This window comes from Macaca mulatta, chromosome X, assembly GCF_049350105.2.
Source record: "Macaca mulatta isolate MMU2019108-1 chromosome X, T2T-MMU8v2.0, whole genome shotgun sequence".
Classification (NCBI taxonomy): domain Eukaryota; kingdom Metazoa; phylum Chordata; class Mammalia; order Primates; family Cercopithecidae; genus Macaca; species Macaca mulatta.
In genome coordinates this window covers 24,491,242-24,504,004 of record NC_133426.1, presented here as the reverse complement: position 1 = coordinate 24,504,004, position 12,763 = coordinate 24,491,242, and positions in this window count along the sequence as shown.

Sequence of the window (12,763 nt, the reverse complement as noted above, 5' to 3'; positions counted from 1 at the left end):
CATGGCAAAGCAGTAAAGTACCACTCTGATTTCAATATCCATGTGCGTTTGTTAGCATGCATCTGGCCTTTGAGCCTGATTGTCTGTGGGTATGAAGATCAGCCTTGTGGCCATCCAAAGATTCTGAGCCCAACGAGGTAGGGGTTGTTTATATGCAGCTGCGGAGAGCTTGTCTGCTAGCTGAAAAGAGGCCAGCAGTGAGGGGGCCTGCATATGCTCTCAGCATCCCACAAAGATTCTGGGTAGTAAGAGAAGACACGCAACTCTCCTGAAACTCAAGAGACCACCTCTGGGTGTCCTAAGGAAATCCAGTGAATACTCACAACACTGAAGACAGGACCTTGGACCCTGGGACCGAGGAGGGTAACCCAAAGAAGCTTTCCCTAGAACAAGCCAGCACTTGGCACTCCCAGACCCCAATCTCACAGACATACGTTCCCTACCCAGGGGACCTCCTTATGAGGATTGACTTTCAAAAATACATCTCTGGGCTGTGCGCAGCGGCTCACACCTGTAATCCCTGCACTTTGAGAGGCCAAGGCAGGTGGATCACCTGAGGTCAGTAGTTTGAGACTAGGCTGGCCAACCTGGTGAAACCCTGTCTCTACTAAAAATACAAAAATTAGCTGAGTGTGTTGGCGCACACCTGTAATTCCAGCTACTGGGGAGGCTGAGGCAGGAGAATTGCTTGAACCCAGGAGGTGGAGGTTGCAGTGAGCCGAGATCGCACCACTGAACTCCAGCCTGGGAGACAGAGCAAGACTCCATCTCAATAATAATAATAATAATAATAATAATAATACTACAAAAGATTCCCCCCCCCCGTCATTAAGCATCTATCATCAATAGAAATCACAGTCTGACAGCATCTCTGTGGTTTAGATTTAGGGAATGAATTTTTGTTGCTGCTTTGGAGGCAGCACTCACTCCATCACCCAGACTGGAGTGCAGTGATGCAATCATAGCACACTGCAGCCTCGACCTCCTGGACTCAAGTGATCCTCCCACCTCAGTGTCCTGATTGACTAGAACCACGGGTGCATGCCACCATGCCTGGCTAATTTTTAAATTTTTCATAGAGATGGGGGCCTCACTTTTGTTGCCCAGGCTGGTCTCGAACTCCTGGCCTCTGTTAGGATTACAGGCTTGAGCCACTGCACCTGGCCAGAAAGTTATTATAGTTCAAGCAGTCATCAATTGTTGCTTCATTGTATTGCCCTCCTCATTCCTTCAATAGTAAAGACAACTTACATTTCATTTCCCTTAGTCCCTAACTACTTATTGAATAATTCCTACCACTAAGACAAACTTGCTCAATTAGTTATTAATAGTTCAAGCACATTGAGAGTTTGTTTTATACTTGTCTGCTTTATTTATGTATTTATTTATTTATTTATTTTTTAAGAGACAGTCTGCCTCTTGGTTACTCCGTTGCCCAAGCTGGAGTGCAGCGATGCAATCATAACTCATTGCAACCTCACACTCCTGGATTCAAACAATTCTTTGACTACAGCCTCCCAAGTGGCTGGGACTACAGGCATGTGCCACTATGCCTGGCTAATTTTTAAACTTTTTATAGAGACGAGGTCTTGCTATGTTGCCCAGGCTGGTCTTGAACTCCTGACCTAAAGTGATCCTCCCACCTCGGCCTCCCAAAAAAAGTGGGATTATAGGCATGAACCACCATCCCTGGCATATGCTTATTGGTCATTTGTAACTGCTTTTGCTTCACTGAGGTTATTCTCTCTCTCTCTCTTTCCTTCCTTCCTTCCTTCTTTCCTTCCTTCCTTCCTTCCTTCCTTCCTTCCTTCCTTCCTTTCCTTCTTTCCTTCTTTCTTTCTTTCTTTTTTTTCTTCTTTATGGAGTTTCACTCTTGTTGCCCAGGCTGGAGTGCAATGGTACGATCTTGGCTCACTGCCACCTTCGCCTCCTGGTTTCAAGCAATTCCCCTGCCTCAGCCTCCCAAGTAGCTGGGATTACAGTCATGTCACACCATGCCCGGCTAATTTTGTATTTTTAGTAGAGACAGGGTTTCACCATGTTGGTCAGGCTGGTCTCAAACTCCTGACCTCAGGTGATCCACCAGCCTCGGCCTCCCAAAGTGCTGGGATTACAGGCATTAAGCCACCATGCCCCGCCTTGTTCTATTTCTTTTTTCCTCTCTTTTTCCACTTCTCTGGTTTTAATGGAGCAGTTTATATGACTCCATTTTATCTTGTCTCTTGGCATATTATATATGCCTCCTTTTGGTTGCCCTGTGATTTTCAATATACATTTAAAAAATAATCTGAGTCCACTTCTAAATTAGCATCATAGTACAAGTACCTTTTAATTGACTATTCCCAATTCCTCCCTCCCATCCCTTGTGACATTACTGTCATTCATTTCACTTATCCATATGCCATATGCTCTAATCAACTAATACATTTTTACTATTTTGCTTTAAACTGTTATCTTTTAGGTCAATTAAAAATAAGAAAAATAGAAGATTTTATTTTGCCTTCATTTATTTCTTCTCTGACATGCTCCTTTTCTTTATGTAGATCCTAATTTCTGATTTATATCATTTTCCTTCTACCTAAAGAACTTCTTTAAACATTTGCGGAAGACTGCTGGCAATGAATTCTCTCAATTTTTGTTTGCCTCAGAAAAGTCTTTATTCCTCTTTCACTATTTTTTGCGCTTCAGTCGCTTTATTTTTTAAAACCATACATATAATGACAAGTTATTTCAAATCAGCATTTTAAAAGAAAAGAGTGACTGTATTGTAAACAGTATTTCATTTCCTACAGGAGATTAATCAATCAAAAATGATAATTATCTAAAACACTGAAAAATTTAGCAATCTTTAAACATGATTCAGTCTTTTGATATTAAATAGATAGACAGGATCTAAATAGCATTAGAAATAATGAAAAACTTTCATAGCTGGCATAACATTTTTTGTATTGATATTTCAAAATTCCACAAAAGATGACAAAAACCCAAATAACAAATTACACACAATTAAACTTGAAAAACATAAAAAGATGTATTACATATCCACAATAATGGGAATTAAAACAAAGATCAGTCTACATATTTTTCCACCAATATTCTTTGTTCTCTGGGCTTTATACGTCATCAAAATCAGAATAAGTGAGGTCGAAAACACTTCTGATCATTGCCAGGAATTGCTTTCAGATTTTCAATTCTCTTCTTGCTTCTATTTTAAACAATTAAACAAGAATCTGTTATAGTTTCTTAAATTCCACAAATTGCTTTCAAACACATCTTCCTCTTTCTCTTTAGAAGGATAATTTCCCTAGATATGGAATTCTAGGTTGGCAGGTTTTTTTCTTTCAACACTTTACAGATTTCACTCCACTGTCCTCTTGCTTGTCTAGTTTCCAGTGAGACGTCTACTAGAATTCTTATCCTCATTCTTGTATAAGTAAAGTTTTTCTTCATCCTCCAGCTTCCTTCAAGATTTTCACTTTGTCCTTGATTTTCTGCAGTTGGAATATGATATCCCTGTTTTTTGTTTTGGTTTGGTTTTGGTATATATCCTGCTTGGTGTTCTCTGAGCTTCCTGGATCTGTGGTTTTCTATCATCTTAATGATATATTATTTGGAAAGTTCATGGCCATATCATTACTTCAAATATTTTTTTCTGCCCTATTTTCTCTTTCTTCTACTGGTATTCCAATTGTGCATGTATTACACCTTTTGATAGTATCCTCCTGCTCCTTTCCCTGACTGTAGCACTTCCAATGCATTTTCTCAAGATGTTGTACCCTGTTATCTATGGTTATTTTCATTTTTCCTTAGGTGAGACAGGAAGACTGGAGAGGGCTGAAATTCCCTTCCCTCAAATAGAATAATGTTTCGGTATCTCCTTTTGATGAAGTCTTGCCCTCTGACACTCTGACGGTCTTTCCCCCTGGAGAATAGACTTTTTTTTTTTTTTTTTTTTTTTTTTTTTTTTTTTTTTTTTTTTTTTTTGAGACAGAGTTTCACCCTTATTGCCCAGGCTGGAGTGCAGTGGTGCAATCTCAGCAACCTCTGTCTCTTGGGTTCAAGCAATTCTCCTGTGTCATTCTCCTGTGTAGCTGAGATTACAGGCACCCGCCACTATGCCTGGCTAATTTTTTGTATTTTTAGTAGAGACGAGGTTTCACCATGTTGGTCAGACTGTTCTCGAACTCCTGACCTCAGGTGATCCACCTGCCTCAGCCTCCCAAAGTGCTGGGATTACAGTTGTGAGCCACCACCACACCTGACTGGAGAGTGGACTTTTGTGATTGAGAAGATTCTGGAAATGCTTCCCAATTGGCTACTCTTCCTCTTTTCATGCCAGGTCCCCCTAGAAGATTGATACCATTTGACTGTGTCTCCACCCAAATTTCATCTTGAATTATAGCTCCCATCATTCTCACGTGTTGTGAAAGGGACCTGATGGGAGAGAATTGAATCATGGGGGTGGTTTTCCCCCATACTGTTCTCATGGTAGTGAATAAGTCTCATAAGATCTGATGGTTTTATAAGGGGAAACCCCTTTTGCTTGGTTCTCATTCTCTCTTGCCTGCCACCATGTAAGATGTGACTTTGCTCCTCTGTCACCTCCTGCCATGATTGTGAGGCCTACCCAGCCATGTGAAACTAAGAGTCAACTAAACCTCCTTCTTTTATAAATTACTCTGTCTCAGTTATGTCTTTATTAGCAGCATGAGGACAGACTAATACAAAGATCTTCCTCAGATCCTCACAGTGAGAATCTGGTGGGCTTAAGCCCACCAAAATGTGGTGTTCCTCCCATGATACCAGCCTCTAGGAGTCTCTTACTCTCATGCTAATCCACATTCAGCCTCCAGTTATTAATCAAAGTTACCATCTAAGTGTCCATACCAGTTTATGGCCCCAGCAGCTTCTGCTCCAGGTAGGCAGATCTGGACTGTGATTCTCTGTATATGTCTGTCTCTCTAGATTTGGGGATGGCAGTTTGCCCTGTTATCTCAGTTATCTTATGAGTCTAAGAAAAGTCATTAATTTTCATTCAGTTTGTCCATCTTTTTCTTGATATAAGGATGGTAGTGACAACTTCCAAACTCTTTACATGTATGAGCTGGAACCAGAAATCTCCTGATCATCTCTTGCATATCTTCTTCTTCTTCTTTTATTGGAGGGGAGGGAGCAAATAATTTTTACTATTTTTTGGAAAATAGACTAGAGAGTCATGCAATGCTGCCAGCGCTGTATCTAATCCTGGGGCACAAATCTGCACCCTCCTTCGCAATTGGTCCTGTGATGGTAGACACTGTTATCTTACCTTATTATTTCCTTTAACTTCCACATTATCTTCAAAATAAAGAAGCATTTCATCTTTTCTCTGGTATTAATTTCATTTTCAAATTACCACTGCTAGGCCAGGTGCAGTGACTCATGCCTATAATCCCAGCACTTTGGGAGGGTGAGGTGGGTAGATCACCTGAGGTCTGGAGTTCAAGGCCAGCCTGACCAACATGGTGAAACCCCGTCTCTATTAAAATACAAAAATTAGCTGGGCGTGGTGTCGGGCACCTGTGATCTCAGCTACTCAGGAGCCTGAGGCAGGAGAATTGCTTGAACCCAGGACGCAGAGGTTGCAAGTGAGTTGAGATCGCGCCATTACACTCCAGCCTGGGCAACAAGAGCGAAACTCTGTCTCAAAAATAACTAACTAACTAACTAACTAACTAAATAAATAAATAAATAAATACCACTGCTGGGTGTACCTTCTTTTTAAGCTGTGGTTTGCCTTTCTTAACTGTAGCCATCACCGCATCACCCACACCAGCAGCAGACAGTCTGTTCAGCCATTCCTTGATTCCCTTCACAGAGATAATACACAGATTTTTCAGCTCCTGTGTGATCAGCATGGTTGATTCCACTCCTGACAGAAGACCCAGGGAAATCCAGAATTTCATAGTAGAAGATCCATCACGTGCTCCCTTCAACATCTTAAAAGCTGGAAAAAGGCAGAAAGCTGTATATCTTTTTTGATGAAGTGTTTGTTCAAATATTTTGCCCCTTTAAAAAACTGAGTAATTTCTGTAATTATTAAGTTGTGAACTTTTATACATCTGAAATAAAAATCCTGTAAAAATAGGTGTTTTGCAAATGTTTTCTCCCAGTCTGTGGCTTAAGCTTTTTATTTTCTTAATTGTGTCTTTGAAGAGTAAAAGTTTTTATTTTTGATGTAATTCAATATATCCATTTTTTGTGGTTCATGTTTTTGCGTCCTATCTAAGAAATTTCTACCTAACCCAAAGATGTTCCCTATGTTTTATTACAGATTTTTTATGGCTTTTACATTGAGGTCTATGATTCATTTCAATTTTTCTATATAAGGTGAGATACAGTTTTTTTTTTTTTTTTTTTTTTTTTGCTTCTAGATATCCAATTGTTCTGGCATCTTTTTTATTTTTCATTTTTTATTGTGGTAAAATACACATAGCATAAACTTTATCATTGTAACCATTTTTAAGTATACAATTAAATTGCATTAAGTACATTCACAGTGTTGTGTGACCAATTTCCAGACCCCTTTTTATCTTATAAAACTCTGTACCCATTAAACAACAGCTCCCCATTACCCACTCTCTCTAGCCCCTGGCAATGATCTCTCTGCTTTCTGTCTCTGTAAATTTTACTACTCCAGGTACTTCATATAAGTGGAGTCAAACAGTGTTTGTATTTTTGTTGTTGGCTTATTTCACTTAGCATAATATTCTCAAGGTTCATCTATGTTGTAGCATGTGTCAGAATTTCTTTTCAAGGCCGAATAATATTCTATCATATGTATATACCACATTTTGTTTGTCTATTCATCCATCAATGGGTACTTGGGTTGTTTCTACTTCTTGGTTTTTATGAATAATGCTGCTATAAATGGCGCACTTTTTTTTTTTTTTTTTTTTTTGAGACGGAGTCTCGCTCTGCCGCCCAGGCTGGAGTGCAGTGGCCGGATCTCAGCTCACTGCAAGCTCCGCCTCCCGGGTTCACGCCATTCTCCTGCCTCAGCCTCCCAAGTAGCTGGGACTATAGGCGCCCACCACCTCGCCCGGCTAGTTTTTTGTATTTTTTAGTAGAGACGGGGTTTCACCGGGTTAGCCAGGATGGTCTCGATCTCCTGACCTCGTGATCCGCCCGTCTCTGGAGTCTTGCTCTGTTGCCCAGGCTGGAGTGCAGTGGCACGATCTTGGCTCACTGCAACCTCCGCCTCCCGGGTTCACGCAATTCTCCTGCTTCAGCCTACTTAGTAGCTGGAATTGCAGGCACCTGCCACCACGCCCAGCTAATTTTTGTATTTTTAGTAGAGACGGGGTTTCACCATGTTGGTCAGGCTGGTCTCGAACCCCTGACCTCATGATCAACCCACCTCAGCCTCCCAAAGTGTTGGGATTACAGGCAAGAGCCACCGCGCCCAGGCTAAATGGCATACTTTTTTAAAAGGCAATTGTTTTTATCATGGAAGTACCTTGGCATTTTATTGCAAATCAATCCACCACACACGTGGATCTATTTTCTGGATTTTCTATTCTGTTCCATTTACCTGTCTATACTCATGGCAATATCACATTGTTTCAACTACTGTAGCCTTATAGAAGTCTTAAAAACAGGGAGTCTGAGTTCTCCAACACTGTTCTTCTTTTCAAAATTATTTTGGCCAATCTAAGTCTTTGCGTTTTCATATAATTTTTATGATCAGTTAGTCAATTTCTACCAAAACTCTTGCAGGAATTTTGATTGGGATTACACTGAATCTATAGATGAATTTGAGGGATGTCTCAGTCTGGGCTGCTACAACAAGCTATCTTAGACTGGGTAATTTATAAACAACAGAAATTTATTGCTCACAATTTGGGAGGCCAGGAAGTTCGAGATCAAGATGTTAGCAGATTTAGTGTCTGGTGGGGCCTGTTTCTTATAGATGGCACTGGATGTCTAAGTGTGTTTCTCTTTTAATCATGAATTGATGCAGTTGCATTGTCCACAGTCATGAACATTTGGAGGTAAGGTTCTTAGAAATTCTTTAACTTGTGGCCCCTCCAATACAATAATTTCTTCAGGATTCACATTTGAAGGTAAAGACTCTCTTTTGCCTTGGTAGATGGGGGAATGGAGAAGAGGAAAGGGAAAGGTGGGAAGATACAGTGGGTTAGGCTCTCAGGTCAAGCAGAAAAGTCTTGCATCATGCAAGGGTTGCTGGCAAATGGCAAAAAGTCACGAGAAAGATGTAAAAGCAACTACAAAATATATGATGCTCAGTTTTCTTCTAACTCCGTTTCACACCAAGCAGAAAGTGAGTTTTTCTATTAGTAAGAAAAATGTCTGCAAAGTGCCAGTGATCCATTAAAATAATTGTTGTGAGGTAGGGGAAGGAAAACAATTTCTGAGTCACTTGGCTTATCACTCCAACAGCTTAGAGAAGTTTTGTTAATGGCCTAATGGATCAACAAACTTTAAAGACATTTATTTGCTTGAAGCTGGGTCGTTTCACCAAGTTACTGCAAATAAAACTACTGTGTGTCTAAAAAGAAAACTAATAAATTACAAAGGTTATTGTTCCCTACAATTTTTCAACGCATATATTTTTCTTTGACACTAGTTGTTCTCCAGATCCTAACTCCATCTTCAGCATTATTTGTCTGCCAATAGTTCTTTCAGGAGTATCTCTCATTGTGAAATCAGATTGTTTTTCTTTGCTTTATTCTCCCATCCACTCAAAGCCATGTTGAACAAGAAGAAAATAGTGCAATTTCAATGCCAAAATCATTTGTTCATTCACAAAATGTTTATTGAGCACTTAATATGTGCCAGGCACTGTTCTAGGCACTGGGAATATCAGCAGCGAGGCAAAGTCCCTGCCCTTACATTCTGTTGGGAGAGACAGACAATAAACCAATAAACATAATATATTAATATTCCTTGGTAGTTGGTATTCTAAAACAAAGCAAAGCAGGGTAAGGGGGAATAGAGAGTGATGCTTTGGAGTTGGGGCATAAAATTGATCATTTAAGTCAGGGAGATATTCAATTTAACAGAACTTTATATGGTTTGGCTGTGTTCCCACCCAAATCTCATCCTGAATTTTAGCTCCTATAATTCCCAGGTGTTATGAGAGGGACCTGGTGGGAGGTAATTGAATCATGCGGGCTATTTCCCTCATACTATTCTCATGGTAGTGAATAAGTCTCATGGGATTTGATGGTTTTATAAGGCATTTCCTTTTTAGCTTGGTTCTCACCCTCTCTTGTCTGCTGCCATGTAAGACGTGCCTTTCACCTTCCACCATGATTGTGAGGCCTCCTCAGTCACATGGAACTGTGAGTCCATTAAACCTCTTTTTCTTTATAAATTACCCAGTCTCGGGTGTGTTTTTATCAGCAGTGTGAGAACAGACTAATACAGAACTCGTATACTGATTTATAATTCCATGAAGGCTGATACTGTGGTAATTGTCTTCATTTTTCACCTGGTTTCAGGTTTGAGACACAGTAGATGTTCGATAAATCCAATAGAAACAGTAATATGTAAAAATACCTACATTCTGCTTTGAACTTGTGTATGTCTTGATATCCCGTGGATGGACTATGATTCTAGTCCATACTTTGGAAATACAAAATCCATACCTTGCATTCTTTCTTCAGAACTGTTGATAGTTAATTTTAGGAGATCCGAAGAAGCAAAAAGGTAGGGAGTCATCAGTAGTCACTTTCCTCCAGACCCATGGAGCCTGCCATCTTCTCATCTGTTCCTTTATTTCATCTCAGGGCTAATATCCCCAAAGCAGCCTTGGATAACGTCATCAGTCAAAGAGGAGTTTCTGCAGCCCAGTTAATCAGCAAGCACACCACAAATGATGAGAAGCAGTTACAAAATGCTTCCAGGATTCATTTATTCACTTAACAATAATTTCCATTTTTATTTATTTTGTTTTATTTTTTGAGACACAGTCTTGCTCTGTCGCCCAGGCTGGAATACAGTGCCATGATCTCGGCTCACTGTAAACTCCGCCTCCTGGGTTCAAGCGATTCTCCTGCCTCAGCCTCCTGAGTAGCTGAGATTATAGGTGCCTGCCACCACACCTGGCTAATTTTTGTATTTTTAGTAGAGACGGGGTTTCAACATGTAGGCCAGGCTGGTCTTGCCTGAGCTCAGGTGATCTGCCCACCTTAACCTCCCAAAGTGCTGGGATTACAGGTGTGAGCCACCACGCCCGGCCGACAATAATTTTTAAAGCAACTACTCTATACCAAGAAGTATTCTAGGGGTAGAGCAGATTATTTCACCTTAGTCCAGAATCTAGCCCTCAGCTACTTCGATGCAGAAAATCTTATTGTTCATATATTCAGAGATCATCAGATTTTTAATGACAAACTACCTATAATTAACTGTATAATTAAAATCACTGGAAAATGCTAAGTCATTCATTTCCAGAGTGATTTCAAATACCCCTAGCTGGGTTTGCCTCTAAAAGTTGTGGGGTCAGAGCAAGAGTATAAATGGAGGCCCATGTATTATAGGTTTAAATATTTAAAAGTTTGAAATCTTGCTAACAGACTGTACATATATATGTGTGTGTGTGTATATATATCTATCTATATACATATACACACACACACACACACACAAACACATATCCTATCTTCCTAACTTGACAAATATATCTTGTTAATTACCTAGGGGGTCAAGTGGTTTGGAGTTCTTTGCAGGAAAGGTGGTGGTGAGCAGAGCCCCTTCCCTGTTCCCCACCGCAGGGTGGAACCAGCCTAGACATCCAGGTTCTGCTCACATCCTCCTGCTGCAATCCCTTGCTTTACCACCCCTTGTGCCTAGAGATGTGCAACTCTGCAGTGAGGTTACTCCTGAGAAAGTGGTCATGAGGAAGAGGCCAAACAGACCCTGGAAGCAGACTCAGGAATTTGGGCAGAGAACTTGAGTGTTCTAGAAGGAGGATGGGGGTCTCCATACATGCACCCTGTCTCCTTGGCCCATGGACTCCTCAGAGGAGGAGAGCCAAAGCAGGACCCTTAAAATGGGGCCCAAGGCCATGATTCAGGGCACCCCCTACCAACAGGTGAGGTACTAGAAAGGCAAACAAAATGCTGTTGGGGAATTAGTGGAAAAGGAGGACGGTTCACCAGCTCTAGAGCTGAGGCCTAGTTGACCATCCCTCCTGGCATAGAATACCCCCTGGCCAGAGAAGATACTTGTCCCCCAAATTCAGGTGTGTACCTCCTGTGATGGGGCTGACACAGTTTGCTTCCTCAACAACTCCCTTTTCTCTGAGGCTCAGGGGCTGCAAAGGTTCCCTGCAGACTGGGAGATTACACAGGGCTCACCACATAGCTGCTTTAGCTCAGAGCTCAGAGGAGTGCCCCCTTTTTTTTTTTTAATTCACATAAAGTGCTATACAAGGTAGCTGAGACCTGCTGCCAACCCATTTCCAACTATATGGACCTGGGCGATTCTCAGAGCTCTGGAGCACCCCTTGTGGTAGGAGAGAGTAAAATACAATTTTTTTTCTTTTTTCCCTTTTAATATTATTATTATTTTTTTATTTGTAGAAATTTATGGGGTACATGTGAAATTTTGTCACATGTGTATAATGCATATTGATCAAGTCAGGGTATTTAGTGTGCCCATCACCTCAGGACAATACACTTTTGTTAACTATAGTCACCCCATTCTGTTATCAAACATTGAATTTACTCCTTCGATCTAACTGTATGTTTGTGCCCTTTAACCTACTTCTCTTCATCCTCCCTCTCCCACCACTCACCCTTTCTAGTCTCTGTTATCTGTCTTTCCACTCTCCACCTCTATGTGATCAAACTTTTTAGCTCCCACATATAAGTGAGAACGTACAACATTTGTCTTTTTTTGCCTGGCTTGTTTCACTTAAGATAATGACCTCCAGTTCCATCCATGTTGCTGTAAATGATATTTTATTATTATTATTTATAGTTGACACATAATAAATGTACGTATTTGTGTGCTACAGTGGGATATTTTATTACGTGTGCCATGTGTTATAATTAAATCAGGGTAATTAGCAAATTCGTCACTTAAACATTTATCATTTCTTTGTGTTGGTAACATGCAAAAGTTTTTCTTCTAGCTATTTGTAAAGATTCAGTAAAATTCTCTTAACTGTAGTCACTGTATGGTACTACAGAACTTTCAATATGAATCCCTGATACCATTTTAGTTCATGAGACTCTCAAAAGTAGAGAAGACCCCAGAAAGCCACCAATAAGTGTTTGGATAATAGACACCTCCATAATCCAAGGGTAAATGGCTTAATTTACTGACCCAACTAGGTCTGTGATGAGAATAGAGTATGTAGGGGTATTGGTGACTCTGTCCTCATTATCTTTGTTTTACAGCCATAATTAATCAAAACCTACCCTCTCACCTTTCTTGTGCTCATGACAAAGAATTACCTGCTCTAAGCAGGAATTAACTGAGGGAGTAGATTGGTAGCGATCCTTCTTTGGAATGTGAGACAAGAAGCTTGGAAATATAGTCAAATGCACTGTTATTCTAAGATATGACAGCAAGAAGCAATTTCAAAATATGCCTCTCTTGTAAACCATTGGGCCTTAATGACACAAGAGTAATTTTTCCATTACTGACAAGAGCAAACGAGTGTAAACAGAGGTGGATGATTTTTCCTGACAGCTGAACCAGGCTTCAGTTAGTATCAGGGAAACTTTCTATTTGAGTTGACCTGTCC